Here is a 19,320-nt window from a genome sequence, read left to right on the forward strand (position 1 = left end):
CTAAAGAAAAAAAAGAGTCAAATCACATTTAAATTGACTCGCTGTTTTAATCACCAACACACGGCTCTTGAAAAAAAATTAGGAAAAAACTATGTTGGGTCCCCCCCAAGATCCATACCAGACCCTTATCCGAGCATGTAGCCTGGCAGGTCAGGAAAGGGAGGGATGAGCAAGCGCCCCCTCTCCCGAACCATACCAGGCCACATGCCCTCAACATGGGGTTGTGGGTGTTCTGCCTCCCGTACCCCAAAGCATCTTGTCCCCATGTTAATGGGGACAAGAGCCTCTTCCCGACAACCCTGGGCTGTGGTTGTCGGGGGCTGCGGGTGGGGGGCTTATGTAAATCCATCACGTGTTGCATGATGTCAGAAGGGGCGGTGCCACTGAGTAACATAGCAGGGTGGCCCCTCCCCTTGCATATATAAGAACTGTCTAAGCGCAGATCGGCAGACGGCCTCCCAAGAGCGTTTTTATTTTTTCGAGTCTGGCGGGTGTCGTGATTGACGATGGATTTACATCGAGGGACACTATTTTTTTATTTTTTAATAAAGGACTTTATTACTTTCCTGTGGTTCTTACTTTTTGACACTTTTTTGGTGAATGGTTAGGGGTACTATGTACCCGATACCCAGTCACATGGGGGGGCTGAGATCTGGGGCCCAAAACACCCTTTCCTCATGTTGGTGGGGACAAGGGCCTCATCCCTACAACAAGGGGGCCCCCCAGATCCAGGTCCCCCCATGTAAATGAGTATGGGGAATTAAAACACAGAGACAGTTTTTGACAATCCCTTTATTAAAAAAATTTAAAAAACTGTTTGCCTCAATGAAAATCTATTATCAACAATGCCTTACACTGCACCCAAAAAAAAAAAAATGCTCCCACAGTCCATGAAGGCCAATTGCCTACTGCCTCCTCCACCGTCTGACAGTTCTTATATAGGTAGTGGTGGGGCCACCTAGCGACATCACCTGATGGCACTGCCCCCCTTGCGATGTCACGAACCAGTGAATGCTGGGTCGGTGACTTCACAACAGTTCGTTGCCACCAGGTGACATAGCCAGGTGACATACCTATATAAGAACTGTCAAACGACTGAGCCTGCAGTAGGCGGTCAGCCTACATGGACTGCGTGAGCGATTTGTTTTCTTTTCTGTTCGGTTGCGGTGTTTTTTTTTATTTTTTAATAAAGGAATTGTCAAAAAGTGTTTCTGTGTTTTTATATTACTTTTTGCCCCTTTTTTGGTGAATGGGTAGGGGTACTATTCACTCCATGCTCATTCACATAGGGAGGGGCTGGGATCTGGTGGCCCCCTTGTCAAGGGGACTCACAGACTCTGATAAGCTCCCTGCCCGCATTCCCTTCACAACCACCGGCCACGGCTGTGGGGATGAGGCCCTTGTCTCCAACAACATGAAGACAAGGTGCTTTGGGGTGGGGGGTCAGAGCCCCCCTGACCCATAGAACCCACCCCCCACGTTGAGGGGACGTGGCCTGGTATTGCGTTCGCTCATCTTCCCACTTTCCTGACCTGCCAGGCTGCATGCTTAGTAAAGGGTCTGGTATGGATTTTGGGGGACTCCACGCTTTTTTTTTTTCTCATTTTGTCGTGGACCCCACGCTGTTTTTTTTTCTACTTTTTTTTTACCGGCAATTTCTTTTTTTTTTTATTCAGCTGTCAGCAGAGAAGCCCATTGACAGCTTATGACTCATTGGTTGTTATGGACATCGCGGCCAGCCCTGCTCCTTAACAACTAGCTTTTACTGCACCTTGATTGGGCAGATTGCACTGTGCAGCGCGCAGTGCATTTCAGGGCATTTAGCACAGCGAACACCCGCCAAATGCACTGCAAATTCGGGTGTTCCCCAAACTGAGCGAACAGCCAATGTTCGGCCCGAACCCATGCTCGGCCCGAACCCCTGCTCGGTCCAAACCGTTCGCCCAACTCTACTGGGAATCATAAAGTAGCTTGCAGGACAGATATGGCTAGACAGGAACAGTCTATAGGTTCAAGGCTGAGAACAATAAAGTAGCTTTGGCACAAAAGAGAGGCTCTACTCACAGCATCCTTAAACAGGATCAGTCTAAAGGTGCAGTCTCTTGTAGGTAACTCAGAATCCAGTTTTAAGAGCACCAGAGGTAAGCAGCCCCCTCCTCTGAGCTCACCAATCCACCCCTTCATGGGGGAAGAAAGACAATCTCCTCAGGGCTCCAGACTATTCTACGACATCCTAGCCACCAACTGGGCACCCGCCCCCGGGATTGGCTATGCCCTGCTCAGTATTCAGGCTGGCCATTTGAATCCTCTCTCCCTAAACTGTAGAAACTTCTTCTAGAGGCAGGGGGAAGCAATCACACTCCCAGCCTGTGATGCCCTAAACATACCAGACTAAACAATCACTGCTCCTATGTCTACAGCAGGAGCCAAAAACAAAATTTACATGGCAGCCTAATTAGGAGCCTACATTTGACTAAAATTAGCAGCCATATTGTCATTATATATCTTTTAATTTCGCTTAGCTACTTGTTATAAAAAAATATTTTCAGAAAGAAACTATACTAAGTACAAATGACCACAAAAAAGCCACACTCGTAAAGTGCTTATAGGCATATGTCTATAACGCTTCCCCTTGTTGTACCTTTGTTTAACATGGGGGGCAGGGGGCACATCTACCTCTATGTCCTATGACTTAAAAAAAAGGGTAGAGCACAATGATGGAAACCTTGTGGTGGATTGTAGTAAAGGCAGTAGGGATCGACCGATTATCGGCAAGGCTGATATATCGAGGGCCGATATGCACTTTCCCCAAAATATCGGTATCGGCCCAAGACTGGCTGATATTGCTGATATTTTCGTGGCATCATTCTGCCTTCTTAGGCCGCCTCCCTCGCCTTGGACAGCCTCGTCTGGAGTCGGGACTAGTCTCGCAGGAGTGTATCACAGCCATACACCCACCCACAGCAGCCCGGTGCCGGCCAGCCACCCACACCCACAGGCCCTGTACCAGCCAGCCAGCCACAGGCACTGTATCAGCGAGCCAGCCAGCCACCCACAGGCCCTGTACCAGCCAGCCAGCCACCCACCCACAGGCCCTGTACCAGATAGCCACAGGCACTGTACCAGCCAGCCACCCACAGGCCCTATACCAGCCAGCCACCCACATCCCCTGTGCCAGTCAGCCACCCACCACAGGTTGCCAGCCAGCCAGCCACCCACCACAGGTTGCCAGCCAGCCAGCCACCCACCACAGGGTGCCAGACAGCCAGCCACCCACCCACAGGCCCTGTGCCAGCCAGCCACCCACAGGCCCCGTACCAGCCAGCCAAAGGCACTGTACCAGCCAGCCATCCACATGCCCTGTACCAGCCAGCCACCCACATGCCCTGTACCAGCCAGCCACCCACAGCCCCTGTGCCAGCCACCCACCCACCCAACCACAATGTGCCAGCCAGCCACCCACCACAGGGTGCCAGCCAGCCCCCACAGGGTGCTAGCAAGCCAGCCAAGAACTGACACCTTCCACTGCCCTACTGACACCAATCTCTGCCCTACTGACACTGTTCACTGCTCTACTAATACCGTCAGTATATATACACATGCACATACACATATGTGTTTGAGCTTTAAAGGTGCACACCCTAATGCAATAGGCTGTGCACACCTATATTTACTGTTAATTCAAACCTCCTACCAAGGGTGCCCCTAGTGCTGATCAGTGCACGGTTGGAATAGGTGTCCCCTGCATATCACTGGCATCCTACCTGTGAGGACCTTTAGTGGCTCCTAGAACACCTACACAGCCTATCAATACCAGTGGTCTGTAGGCTATAGACTCTGGTGCCATCTTGTGGCAAAATAGTGTAAACTACACTGGGCACATCCATGCCCCTGCCCTACAGCACCACTACCACCAGCTACATCCCCATCCCATACAGTCATATAGCCACCTCTTACTCTCCTTCAATATGTCTAACAGAGCCCTGCTGCCATGAGTACAATTTTGAATATGTATCCAATCTCACATCTGCTCCTTCCCCTGTAGTGCTATTCATAAGAAAGCATACTCATGCATTCTGCACAGGCAGCTTAAAAAGGGCTGGGATCATGGTGGTGTATAATGGTGATACTAGATGGTACAGTCACCAGGAAGACCGCAATATGTGTGTTGGATAGGGTGATCAGCAATATTGGAATTCCACAGGGGACAGTTCTCTCTCCCTTTCTTTTTACTGCCTATACCACTGATTTCAGATACCAGAAGTATAGGACTGTGGTTGAGACCTTTGTCACAAGGTGTGAGGATAATCATCTGTATCTAAATGTGATAAAGACAAAGGAGCTGGTTGTGGATTTGAGATGGAGAAAGGCACCCGTGACCCCCATCTCCTTTCGAGGAGCAGTTGTGGATGTTGTAGAGAGTTACAAGTTTCTTTGGGAGCACATAAGCTGGACAGGAGCAAGAACACTAAGGTGCTCTATAGGAATGGCCAGGGCAGCCTCTATTTTTTGAGGAGACTGAGGTTCTTTAACATCTGCCGGATGATGCTGAAGATGTTTGACTCTGTGGTGGCCAGCGCTCTCCTGTATGCAGTGGCATGCTGGGGAAGCAGGCTTAGGATGGCTGTCACCAAAAGACTCAAGAAACTGATTCACAAGTCCAGTGATGTTGTTGGATTGGAGTTGGAGTCTTTAACAACAGTATTGGAGAGGAGAATGTTGTTCAAGGTTCATTTAATCTTGGACAACTCCTCCCACCCACTCCACAATACGCTGGTCAGTCTGTGGAGTATCACCAGTGACATATTGTTACAACCACAATGCATGCAATGAACAACACAGGAAATAATTTCTGCCTGTGGCCATCAAGTTATATCATTCTAATCTGTGCGTGCTGGATGTGAAGATTTAAATCTGGTTTATGACCGGGATTTTTTATGTTGGGATTATGTTAATTATTATTTGGGTACCTATAATGCTAGAGAAAGTGGTGTGTTTGTTGCATTTACTGTTTAATCTGTGTTATTTATTCTATGTAGTATTTTAATTGTATGGATAATTTATTAGAGGATAGTTTTAATTTGTTTTATTGGTGCTCATTGCTGTTTTTGGTAATTTTGTTGTGTTCATTGTTGTGATCTTGTGTTGTCTTTGTTGAGTGTGGCGGTGTCACAATAATTTCCCTTTGGGATTATTAAAGTATTCTGATTCTGATTCTACAACAACATTTACTAATAGACTCTAAAATTCAGTGTGCTGGAGGGTGAGACAATGTGGGAGGAGCTTGTGGCTATAGGACTTTTCATAGTGAACAATAAACAGTTAGTGGACCCCCACTTCCACCTTCTCTCCACTGTCCACCAGGCTTTTTTTGTCTCTATGCTGATGTAAGCCATGTAGGATCTGTGCTGCAGAGAAAGAACTTTGCTTTATGTAGATCCAGTGATCTCTCTGCAGACCTCCAACACACCCAGGTGCAAGGGTTTTTGTCAACATAGGCGAAGATGCATTTTGCCGCCACCCCCCCCCCCCAACCCATCCCCATCATCCTCTTGCTATTCATGGAGCTGGTACCTCTGTCATATTGCTCCCGTAATGTGATGGGGTACAAAGTGAAGGACGTCACACTGCATTAAAAATGGAGCTGTGCTGAACTTCCACTAAACGGCAGTGTATAATGAGGGGGTGGGGTTATGCATTCCTCGCTTTTCCTCACTGGTTACAGGCAGCTTGCAGGTGACGCCAAACTTCCCATAGCTGGGTTCCCCCCATTAGCAAACTCTCACAAACCCCCCCCCTTCTCCCCAGATACTCCCACATTCATCACAACTCCCCAGATTTCCCCACCCTGATTATATCCCCATATACTGCCCTCACCCTGATCACACCTCTCCAGATACCCCTACCCAGATTATATCTCCAACCCCCCCCCCCCACTCTTATCAGACCTATAGATAACCCCCCACCCTAATCACACCTTCCCAGATACCCCTACCCTGATTACAACCCCAGATACCCCCACTCCGCTCACACCACTAGATAACCCCTCCACCCTAATCACACCTCCCCAAATACTCCTACACTGATTACACCCCCAGATACCCCCCACTCTACTCACACCCCTAGATAACCCCTCCACCTTGAGCACATCTCTCCAGATACACCTACCCTCATTACACCCCTAGATATCCCCACTCTGATCATACCCCTAGATAATCCCCCCCCCCCAATCACACCTTCCCAGATACCCCTACACTGATTACACCCCCAATTACCCCCACTCTGATCACACCCCTAGATACCTTCCCCCCCAGCATTATCACCACTCCCCCAGATACCCCCAGTCTGATTACCTCCCAGATCTCTTCACTCTGACCACCCCCCCACCCACATACAACTAACTCTCCTATAACACACCTCCCCAGATTACCCCACTCTGATTACACAACAGCCCTGAAACCCCATCCATCCTGATCACCCCCTCCCTATACTCACAGCCTGATCACACCCCTCAGATCTTTTCACTCTGATCACCGCTCCTCTAACAAACACACCAGATACCCTCTCCCTCCACCATCACACGCACCTTGGATTTACCAACCCCTCAGATTTCACCTGTCCCTCAGTTCCTACCAGTCCTGGGGCTCCTCCTCCAGACGATGTCAGTGGAGGAATCTGCAGCAATCAGAGTGAGTTAGCTGTCATTGGGGCAGGCATGACAAGAGCTCACCCGAATCATTGGTAGCAGCAGGGGCAGCGGCAGCTGCAAAGAGCAGGGAGTCTCCTCCATCCTTAACTCCTCCTCCTCCGCCAGCCTGACTTCAGTGTGCACAGCCAGTGCACACCTCCATGCTGCCTGAAAGCCTCCTCCCTGCTACCTCTGCCTCATTGTATCTGCTCTGACAGCGGTACACACTCACCGCCCTGTCTGCCTTCTGCTCTCTGGCTCTTTCATGCTGACAGCAGCCTGCCTACTAAACAGCAAGCAAATAAAAGCTTCCATGCTGCGCCCTCCCTTCTATGGGGCGCAGGGTGGAAGTTTTAGTTTACCTGCTGGAGGGACAGGTATTTTAGAAATCTGAATACCCAGCGAGTGGCTGGGGATCTGGATTTTGATGTCCCCCTACCCTGGCACCCTAGGCAGCTGCCTGACCTGCCTATTGCTGGCGTCGGCCCTGAACACACCCCATGCTTAGTCAGAGTTGCAATGATTCTGACTCAGCAGAGTTGTATCTGTCCTCTGCAGAGAGACCACTGCTTCAGTTCTAACAGCAAGGGTCCCACAGCATGCTAGCAGGGGACAGGCATTTCCGCTGCTGTGGCTGTTTAAAAAAAAAAAAAAAAACTGCAATTCTTTCCACTCTTTTTGTTTTTATGTGCCTGGAGTGTATTTAGCTTATTGAAATTGAAAGCTTAATTGTGTTTTTTAAGGTATGGGGTCCCTCTACTTTGGAAGTTACACTCATGGTTCTATTCCCAGTAACAGCAAACTGAGCATAGTTTCCCATGCAGAGAATTGTTGCAAGGATAATGTGACTGTTACAGACATGGACCCCCATAAACGTTTTGGATCTAAAGAGCTTATAATTTTATGTCAATTTCAATACAGCAGAGGGCTTGCTGTGCAGCCATATTGAATGTAATGGCTTCTTTAAAAAGTCAGTATGTCTTACATAATCTTACATCTCTGCTCCCCCCATGAAATATGCATCTGATGTACATTACTGTGCAGTGCTATTATTAGGTGGAATTACACTTCACTGATTTGACTTCTCTAAGTTAATAATTGAAGCATTTTTCATAGGTAAATAAATAATTCAGGGAGGTCATTAAACGTCAGCCTGCAGTGATCTACACAGTAGACAGATAGTCCGTTGGTTTGCAGAATTCCTTTGCAAATGATGGCGCTCAATTAGGGGGTATTAAATATTGTTTTAATCCATCATTTTAACTGCATCTGCTGTTAATAAAATGAAAGTAAAACTGAAGGCTCCTGTATAACAATTTAAACAAGTACCCAATTCTTTTACTCTGTGATACACAAGCCCCAAAAGAATAAAAAAAAAAAAACTTCCCTGACTGAGTGAAATCCTCCTTCATGTGTGTGTCACCTGCTCACCCTCTTAGACACTGTGGCTCACAGTGGGAGGTTTTACCATTAGAGGCAGTGCTGTCAATCTAGGAAGCAGTGGGCAGGACTAGGTGGGGCCAGGTGCTGATTTAGGAATCAGCAGTAACAGTACTAATAGTCACATCCCTTCCCTCCCCCCATCATCTTCTCTTCCCACTGTAGTGCAAGCAGACACAGCCTACATAAGGGTGACAACTCTGCTCTAAATTCAGTAACAGTGCAGCATTGTTGCCACACCCTCAGAAAGAGAGGAATGCATTAGGTGGACTTCAAGTGGTTATAAAGTCAGAAAGTTTTTTCTATCTTAATGTATTCTATGCAATAAAAGCCTTCTGTGTGCAGCAGCCCCCTCTCAGCCCCCCTAATATTTACCTAGGCCCCCTCTCTTTTCAGCAATGTCCACGACTATCTCAGCTGCCTGGGACTCTCTCTCCTGATTGGCTAAGTCACAGCAGCGGTGCCATTGCCTCCCACTGCTGTCAATCAAACTCAGCCAATCAGGAGAGATAGGGGGTGTTGTCAAATTGCAGCTCCATGTCTAAATGGATACACGGAGCTGCAGCTCGGCTCGGGTGCCCCCATAGTAAGCTGCTTGCTGTGGGGGCACTCAACAGGAGGGAGGGGCCAGGAGCTCCAGCCAGGGACCCAAGAAGAGGAGGATCTGGGCTGCTAAAATCATTACACAGAGGTAAATATAATATGTTTGTTATTTTAATGGAAAAAAAACAAGACTTTACAATCACTTTCACTTGCAGGATCAACTAGGATTTAAGGGGACTTTGCAGGGGGACTGAGAAAAAAACTATAAGTGTAGATGTACAGTACTTATAATTAAATGCTACAGCACATTTTTTAATGGGATGCCATAGTTCTTCTTTAACCACTTCCCGCCTGGTTTATTTTAAAATGACAGCCAGGCGGGTGCTTTGTAATCCTGGGAGGACGTCATATGACGTCCTCTATGAGCATGCCTCATACGCTCCCTAGAGGGCACACAGCAGCGTAATCTGTCACCTGCTATGTCCACTCATTCCTGGTACCATGTGACCAATCACAGCAATTACATGTCAACAGTACACAATAGCTTTCAATAATAGACATTCATTGTGTACTATTGTGATCTCTGTGATTGGTCACAGAGATCAGATGGTATAGGGGCCAATCACAGTGGGTGTGTACCATGTGATAGCTGTAGCCAATCACAGCTATCACAATAGTACACAATGGCACATGAATAGATGTCATTCATAAAAATCATTGCTTATAACAGTGATCACAAAGTAAACTGAATTTGTGTGGGAGGCAAAATGGGACTTTCATGGCACTACATAGAAGGCTTGTAAGTAGTATATATATAAAATTATAAAGCTTATTAAATGCACATTAAAAAATACAATACAAGCTTTTCTTGTGAGGAAAAAAGCATAAGACAATATTTGGGATTGTCTTAGATAGAAGGCTGTACATATATACAATAAAGCAGTAGCGGAACTATCAGAGTCGCAGCGGTCGCGCTTGCGACCGGGCCCTGGAGTTCCGCCACTGTGGGGGGGCCCGTCGGCCTCCGCTCTTCTACCGTGGGGGGCCCGCCGGCACCTGCCAGTTCTGGATGTGGATGTGCGAGTGAGAGCCTCCTCAGAATCAGTCTCAGTCAGAGACAGTTGTGCTGCGTGGGGGGGGGATGCTGTGGCCGGGCTGTCAGGAGGAGGCTGAGCTGAGCTCTTACTGTGATGAATGAGAGAGCCAGCCAGCCAATCCATGTAGAAAGCAGGGAGTAGAGAGGCGGAGTTTCACAGACACTGGAGAGTCAGCCGTCCAGAAGGGGGTGGATCTCCCCTCCACATGTGATTCACAACATGCATCCCTGGACTGTGGAGGCCCTTTTCGTGACCAGTGAATGAGGGGAATCGACTGAAGGACATGTAAGTGTCAGTGACAAATTGCTAACCTCCACCACTGATCTCAACCACCACCATTGCTGCCTCTTACTGATCCCACACTACAGATTTCATCCCTATCCCATTCCCCCCCATCACTTCTACAACAGAGATCCTTGGTGTGGGGAGGGGGGGGGATGGGTGGAGATGGGATCAGTAAGAGGCAGAGGTGGGGGAGGTTGGCACCACCACTAAACCCACCCCTCCTTAACCACTGACCCCCCCCCCCCTCACCACCATCACTGATCCCCCCTCTCACCACCATCACTGATCCCTCCTCTCACCACCATCACTGATCCCCCCTCTCACCACCATCACTGATCCCTCCTCTCACCACCATCACTGATCCCCCCCTCCCCATCGCCACCACTGATACCACCCCACTCCCCACCATTGCCGCCACTGATCCCCCCTCACCACCATCACTGATCCCCCCTCTCACCACCATCACTGATCCCCCCTCCCCATCGCCACCACTGATCCCACCCCCCTCCCCACCATTGTCGCCACTGATCCCCCCTCTCACCACCATCACTGATCCCCCCCTCACCACCATCACTGATCCCCCTCCCCCCTCACCACCATCACTGATCCCCCCTCCCCACCATCACTGATCCCCCTCCCCCCTCACCACCATCACTGATCCCCCTCCCCCCTCACCACCATCACTGATCCCCCTCCCCCCTCACCACCATCACTGATCCCCCCCCCCCACCACCATCACTGATCCCCCTCACCACCATCACTGATCCCCCCCCTCACCACCATCACTGATCCCCCTCCCCCCTCACCACCATCACTGATTCCTCCTCTCACCACCATCACCGATCCCCCCCTTCCCATCGCCACCACTGATCCCACCCCCCTCCCCACCATTGCCGCCACTGATCCCCCCCTCACCACCATCACTGATTCCCCCCTCACCACCATCACTGATCCCCCTCCCCCCTCACCACCATCACTGATCCCACCCTCCCCACCATCACTGATCCCCCCCTCACCACCATCACTGATCCCACCATCACTGATCCCCCCCCTCACCACCATCACTGATCCCCCTCCCCCCTCACCACCATCACTGATCCCCCTCCCCCCTCACCACCATCACTGATCCCCCTCCCCCCTCACCACCATCACAGATCCCCCCATCCCCCCCTCACCATCATCACTGATCCCCCCTCTCACCACCATCACTGATCCCTCCTCTCACCACCATCACTGATCCCTCCTCTCACCACCATCACTGATCCCCCCCTCCCCATCGCCACCACTGATCCCACCCCCCTCCCCACCATTGCTGCCACTGATCCCCCCCCCTCACCACCATCACTGATCCCCCCCTCACCACCATCACTGATCCCCCTCCCCCCTCACCACCATCACTGATCCCCCCCTCCCCACCATAACTGATCCCCCTCCCCCCTCACCACCATCACTGATCCCCCCCCTCACCACCATCACTGATCCCCCTCCCCCCTCACCACCATCACTGATTCCCCCCTCCCCACCATCACTGATTCCCCCCTCCCCACCATCACTGATCCCCCCCTCACCACCATCACTGATCCCCCTCCCCCCTCACCACCATCACTGATCCCCCCCCTCACCACCATCACTGATCCCCCTCCCCCCTCACCACCATCACTGGTCCCCTCTCCCCACCATCACTGATCCCTCCTCTCACCACCATCACTGATCCCCCCCTCCCCATCGCCACCACTGATCCCACCCCCCTCCCCACCATTGCCGCCACTGATCCCCCCTCACCACCATCACTGATCCCCCCTCTCACCACCATCACTGATCCCCCCTCCCCATCGCCACCACTGATCCCACCCCCCTCCCCACCATTGTCGCCACTGATCCCCCCCCTCACCACCATCACTGATCCCCCCCTCACCACCATCACTGATCCCCCTCCCCCCTCACCACCATCACTGATCCCCCCTCCCCACCATCACTGATCCCCCTCCCCCCTCACCACCATCACTGATCCCCCTCCCCCCTCACCACCATCACTGATCCCCCTCCCCCCTCACCACCATCACTGATCCCCCCCCCCCACCACCATCACTGATCCCCCTCCCCCCTCACCACCATCACTGATCCCCCCCCTCACCACCATCACTGATCCCCCTCCCCCCTCACCACCATCACTGATTCCTCCTCTCACCACCATCACCGATCCCCCCCTTCCCATCGCCACCACTGATCCCACCCCCCTCCCCACCATTGCCGCCACTGATCCCCCCCCTCACCACCATCACTGATTCCCCCCTCACCACCATCACTGATCCCCCTCCCCCCTCACCACCATCACTGATCCCACCCTCCCCACCATCACTGATCCCCCCCTCACCACCATCACTGATCCCACCATCACTGATCCCCCCCCCCTCACCACCATCACTGATCCCCCTCCCCCCTCACCACCATCACTGATCCCCCTCCCCCCTCACCACCATCACAGATCCCCCCATCCCCCCCTCACCATCATCACTGATCCCTCCTCTCACCACCATCACTGATCCCTCCTCTCACCACCATCACTGATCCCTCCTCTCACCACCATCACTGATCCCCCCCTCCCCATCGCCACCACTGATCCCACCCCCCTCCCCACCATTGCTGCCACTGATCCCCCCCCTCACCACCATCACTGATCCCCCCCTCACCACCATCACTGATCCCCCTCCCCCCTCACCACCATCACTGATCCCCCCCTCCCCACCATAACTGATCCCCCTCCCCCCTCACCACCATCACTGATCCCCCCCCTCACCACCATCACTGATCCCCCTCCCCCCTCACCACCATCACTGATTCCCCCCTCCCCACCATCACTGATCCCCCCCCTCACCACCATCACTGATCCCCCCCCTCACCACCATCACTGATCCCCCCCTCACCACCATCACTGATCCCCCTCCCCCCTCACCACCATCACTGGTCCCCTCTCCCCACCATCACTGATCCCTCCTCTCACCACCATCACCGATCCCCCCCTCCCCATCGCCACCACTGATCCCACCCCCCTCCCCACCATTGCCGCCACTGATCCCCCCTCACCACCATCACTGATCCCCCCCTCACCACCATCACTGATCCCCCTCCCCCCTCACCACCATCACTGATCCCACCCTCCCCACCATCACTGATCCCCCCCCTCACCACCATCACTGATCCGACCATCACTGATCCCCCCCCTCACCACCATCACTGATCCCACCATCACTGATCCCCCCCTCACCACCATCACTGATCCCCCTCCCCCCTCACCACCATCACTGATCCCCCTCCCCCCTCACCACCATCACTGATCCCCCTCCCCCCCTCACCACCATCACAGATCCCCCCCCATCCCCCCCTCACCATCATCACTGATCCCCCCCTCACCACCATCACTGATCCCCCTCTCACCACCATCACTGATCCCCCTCTCACCACCATCACTGGTCCCCCCCTCCCCATCGCTGTCACTGATCTCATCCCCCCTCCCCACCATTGCCACCACTGATCCCACCCCCTCCCCACCATCGCCGCCACTATTACTGGTCCCATTCCCTCCTCCCCACCAGTCCTGCCACTGATCCCATACACCCCTCTCTCCACCAGCACTATTACTGGTCCCATTCCCCAGGTCATATTTTACCGATCCTGAGGTGGAAAATCAAAGAAATTACATAACATTAACCACTTAAGGACCGCCCACCGCAGTTTTACTTTGGCAGGCAGCCCCTCCTGCGCAAACCGACGTAATACTACGTCAGTCACTTGCCTGGTGCTAGGGGCAAGCGGGGATGCCAATTCACGGGGGCCTGCAGCCGTGATTGCCGCTGACCACCTGTGATAGGTCCCCGCTGAGAGAGAAGGACGGTCGGATGTCGTAAACACAGCTGACCGCTCTTCTCCCTGAAATGATCACAGCGCACCTGTGATCCTTCTATATAGAATCACAGGTCTCTATGATCATTTCACAAGCCCTTCCCCCACCGATAGAAACACTCCCCTAGGCTTACATTTAACCCCTTGATCACCCCTCGGTTATCCCCTTCCCTGCCAGTGTCATAATTACAGTAAAAGTGCATATTTTCAGCATTGATTACTGTAGTAATGTCACTGGTACCCCCAAAAGTGTCAAAAATGTCAGTCAGGGCTCCGATCTGTCCGCCGCAATGTCGCAGTCGCGCTAAAAAGTGCAGATCACCGGCATTACTAGTAAAAAAAAAAATTACATAAATCTTTCCCCTAGTTTGTAGATGCAATAACTTTTGCGCAAACCAATTAAAATACACTTATTGCGATTTTTTTTTTTCGAACAAAAATATGTAGCAGAATAGAAATTGGCATAAAATGATGAAAAATTCGATTTTTAATTTTTTTTTTTTTGGGGGGGGATGTTATATAGCAGAATGTGAAAATAGAAAATGTAAAAATCATGCTTTTTTGGGGGGGGGGGGCTTCATGATTTCTTGCACCTGGGCCATGAAAGTTCTAGTTACGCCTCTGCAATAAAGACAGTTCGATACATTGTTGTATCTATAATACCAAGTTGCTCCTCTAGCAATAAATGAGGTCACCGCTGGAGATAATTGGACCAATGCCAATGTTAATGGCCTGCTAGAAGAACCCAACATGCTTCGTGGGAATGCTGCTTCTTCAGGAGTGTATATATGAGTATCGTTATCCAATTGGAAAAGTAATGATCTGTCAATTAGCAATCTAAGAGATGGAGGGTACAGCACCACAAAGGAGGGAGGGAGGGGGGCAGCCTCAGTTAAAGGTTAACCCCATAAACAGGATCAACCACTTAATGGGGCAAGCCACACAAAAATAGAACTGGAGGTAACAGAAGATAACAAAATGTATCTGAATCACATAGGTTAAAGAAGTATCCCGCTTTTTGACACTTTTAACTACAGGTAAGCCTATAAAAAGGTACAATTAATATCTCCTAAACCGACACGCGGCTCACGCGAGCGGCGCATGCGCTCTGAAGGTCCGGGGGGACCTTCAGTTTTCCTTGCCGGGAGCTTGCCGGAAAATCACTCCCGCGCGCATGCCGGAGCCACCGAACCCCAGAAGAGACGACGAGGGATCATGGTAGCGCCCGCAGCGGTGTCTGGGGGTCCGTGTCGGGGCTTCGTTCTAAGGTAAATAATACATAATGAGCTAGTATGCGATGCATACTAGCTCATTATGCCTTTGTCTTGCAGGGTTTTTTTTTTTCCGGGTTTACAACCGCTTTAAGCACTTGCATCCACCACCATTCTATTAGGTAGATTTGGGATCACAGAGCACCACCAATGGGATATGTGGGCCTTGAGTCAGGTATGATACGTAGCCACGTAAGGTCAGCACTGAACCAGCCCCTCGGTAGAGTGGCATGTAAGTATGTGCCCCGGAGATCCCTCTAACAGGTCATCACTGTTATAAGCAATAATAGTAAAAAAAAATCCTGATCACCTCCACAGAGTAGTACAGTGTCACTAGGCAGCCCATTCAAATGTGGGGAGGGAATTTCCCTAATGCAATACACATGAATGCGCATCTGATAATGAAGAGCAAAAGTGTGAATGAGAGCACTAAGTCCACAGCAGAAGCACTAAAGCTGTTCTGTCAGCAGCACAGCTTTCCCTGCTCCCCCTCCTAGAACTCCTGCTCTGTGTTTACTCTAGAGAAGACTTGAAGTGCTGGGTCAGGATGAACTGAGCTGCTGAGAATCACTTGGACATCTTCAGCGTGCTTGCAATAAACCTTGAGGATGAATTGCTCCATAGTGCCTGCAGCTGCAAAAGTCAGTGAGACCCTACTTTCTTTTGCACCTTCTGCCATAGGAAGAGACATGGGTTCCTCATGGTGAATATGGGGCTGATGAACAAACTAAGCTGGAACTTTAGCCAAAACATAATTGCTGGTTTTGGAAACAGTATTGTGGAAAAATGTATAAACTCTTCCAGGCCTTTACTGCTTTCTGGAACCTGACTGGGGTTATTTTGCCTTCTTACCTGTAAGCACTGCACAAGAAATGTGAATCTTCCCATAACGGACAGCAAAAAAAAAAAAAAAATACTTTTTATTAAATGGGGTGGAAGATAAAGAACCTCAGTCCTTTTCTTATTGTTGACTGTCCACCTCAAGGACATTTTATCCTCATTTCTTGTGTCCTCACTGGGACAGGAAGTCAGGTGAAACCTCATCATTAAAACCTAAATTTTGACTATGAGCCTTCTCCAGGCTGTACAAAATTCACATCACATGTCCCAGGAGGCTGCGGGACCAATCGCAGGGTGCAGCTCAGCTCGCATATGTGCAATAAGAATCCAGCTGTGAAGGCACAATGAGTCACAGCCGGCTTCCCACAGTTTACATGCCGTCACCAGGGACTCAAGGCCCGGAAAAGAACCAGTCAGGATAAAGACGGCACTGGATCATTGGACACGTGAGTGCCTGTTTTTAAGAAGTCAGCAGCTACAATTTTTGTAAGTTTTTGGAAACCTGGCTAAAGAACCATTTTAAGAATGTTAAAGAAGCCTTTAAATGAAAATAGAACTGAAGACAAACAGCTATATACATTGTTGATGTACATATAGTGTATGTTAACGGTCCAGAGAATTTGTAATTTTGTTTATTCAATCTCGTGATTTATACATCTCCCCCACCCGTGGAACTGGAAGATGAATCTGCCATATTCTGGTTTAGCTTTATGGGTTCTTGCCACCTTGCATTGGAATGGGGGCTCAGCTGTTCAGAATGGCAGAGGTGTGGGAATAACAGAACTGGATAAATAGCAAAACATTTATTGGGTGAAGCTCTTTATGCGTAAAGCTGGCTCTTTGCATTTTGCTTTGTCAAGAGTTGCCTTTTTGCCTACCCTGGTGATTTTACTGTTAACTAAATGCTTCCACTATTCAGTAGAATATCCCCCTTATTTTAGTACAAAGGTTTTGTAAATACAGTATAAGGATTGCTATTTCATTTTTTTCCCTGATTAGGAATAGTTCTTTTGCTGTCCTCATTGGCGATGTGCCAGTGACATTTTCTATAAATGAAAATGTTGGCATGGACGTCTGCTGAAGGGACTGCCATTGTATCATTAACAGAAAGAATCTTGCGTAACTCTTTCTCCCTTTATGCAAAAGCCCGCTCATTATTGGTCTCATCACATTCTGAAGAAAAAAGCATCTTGTCTAACAAATGGCAGATGTTTTGTATGAATTCAGAGAAAAAAAAGTTTTAAATGTCACCTTGAAAACACAGTGTTACTTAGCAACTCTCTTACATTTTAATGTCCTACTCTTGTCAGGTAGCTAAATGCGAGAACATGCATTTTTTCTTATATAATGTCAAAATTGCTTTCATCTGTTAAATCAGAATTTAAAACATTGCTGTCCTGGCTAGTGATAGCTCTACAGAGGCGTATCAATTGGAACATTTATAAACCTGCATGAACTGTCATGTTATTGGAGATCTAACCCTAAGGATTTGGGTGGTGTGACAGGGACACATAGGTGACTCCAAGCCCTAGTGGGAGGCATGCTGGGTGACTGTTTTTATACCAAGAGAACATGTGTGCATGAGGGGGGGGGGGGGTCTTTGGCTGGAGAGCGGGGTCCTGGAGGGAGGGGGCTGCTGCCCCTCCTCTGTACAAGCTGTGATGCGGGCCCCAGGTGGATTACCTGAGGGTCAGAATTACAGAAGCTGCAACTCAGATGTCCTGCAGAGCTGACTGAGAGGGAGATATACCTGGGAAGGTCTGTTCCTGGTTGCTGTGAGTACAGATCCACCTCTAGGGGCTTGTTTGGTAAGAGCCATCCTTTCAAGCTAGTGAAGTCAGTGGACGGGTGCCAGCTAAAGAGGATATTGGTTAGTGTCCTGAAGAGTCAGTGTTCATTGAGTCTGCTGCCAGAGCAAGAAAATTACTTATCTTTCCAAATAAATGCAGTATGGTTTAGCAGAGAGTCTGCTATTCAATTCAATTTAATGGGGCCAAGTGAGAGCTGTCCTCCTCTGTGCATAGTTTAAGTTAGATAATCTCACGAATCCCTTCTCCTATTTAAGTTCTTTAAATAAATACAAAAAAAAACAAACACCCTAGACTGATCATTGCATAACTAGCGCAAGAGCATGCGGGTGGTCGTGTGAAAATACCCAAATGCCTGGATGCAGGATAATCAGAGGGAGGCCTAGGGAAGAATATATTCAGCAACCCCCACGGGGGCAGTGCTACACATGTTTTACTGCAAGTGCAGTCTGTGGTAAGTAGATGCAGGGCCAGTGTTAGACTCTATTGCGCCCTAGACAAGACCAGCTACTTGCACCCCCCCACCAAAAAATAAAACTTATATACCTCTAAAATATGTATACTTTCTATACCTCTATACCCCCTGTGATGTGTGTTACACCCTCATTGAACTGACATGAGCCGCCTTGCCGGAGCAGCGGATGGCTGGATTACCCGGTCTATCTACCCTTGCTCAGTTCCGCCGCACGGCTCAGTACTTTCACAGTTTGGCAGTCTGGCAGGTGAGTTGGTCCACCTGCTCATGCAGCCTCCGGTTCTCGCATTGTGGGTCAGTGACAGACTGGGAGAGGGGCATCTCCAGATGCAGCACGTCCTTCAGCTGCCTCTCCACCCCACGCCTGAAATTCTCCATCTCAGCTTGCAGCCATTGCTTGGCCCCCTGTAGCAGACATTCCCTCTCCTCCTCTGGTACACTCCTGCAGACCGGCCACACCGACACCTCCACCCCGGCTCCATGCTAGCGCAATGACAAGCGGCGATCTGGGATTTGGGCTGACTTCAGCTGCAGCGCGCGGGGATCACCATCGTCCATAGCATGACCTTATCCAGTGTCAGGATTTTAGCTCACTTCTGCTGTGTGAAGGTACAACGGTGTGTTCAGGGGAGGCTCCAGAGGTGATATCCGCCAGGAACGAGGAGGGGACAGGTGAGGAATGTGATGGCTGCCCCCGACATTATGCCACTAGTCATGGGTGCACCTTATGTGGCAGAGCACCCTAGGTGGTTGCCTAGTTCGCATAGAGGTAGTGCCAGCCCTGCGTAGAGGTGGAATTATTTTGAATGGCATCACAACACATATCTGTGGAATACCACAAAGGACCAGTTTTTTAAAAAACCACAACCACCGAATGTACATTGGCATGCAGAAAAAAAGTTTGGGTGTTGTTTAGGTCCTTTCGGGTGCATTTGCAGTTTATTCAGAATTAGGGATAAAGCTGGGTTTAATC

At 50.1% G+C, this 19,320-nt stretch overlaps 1 protein-coding gene across 1 annotated transcript in view; it reads left to right on the plus strand.

Moving 5' to 3' along the window:
* The window catches only part of GUCY1A2 (guanylate cyclase 1 soluble subunit alpha 2), a 376,801-nt gene that overhangs the window by 342,554 nt on the left and 14,927 nt on the right, over positions 1 to 19,320 (plus strand). The window lies entirely within an intron of this gene.

The sequence above is a fragment of the Pelophylax lessonae genome, assembly GCF_965119305.1.
Source record: "Pelophylax lessonae genome assembly, chromosome: 2".
NCBI lineage: Eukaryota > Metazoa > Chordata > Amphibia > Anura > Ranidae > Pelophylax > Pelophylax lessonae.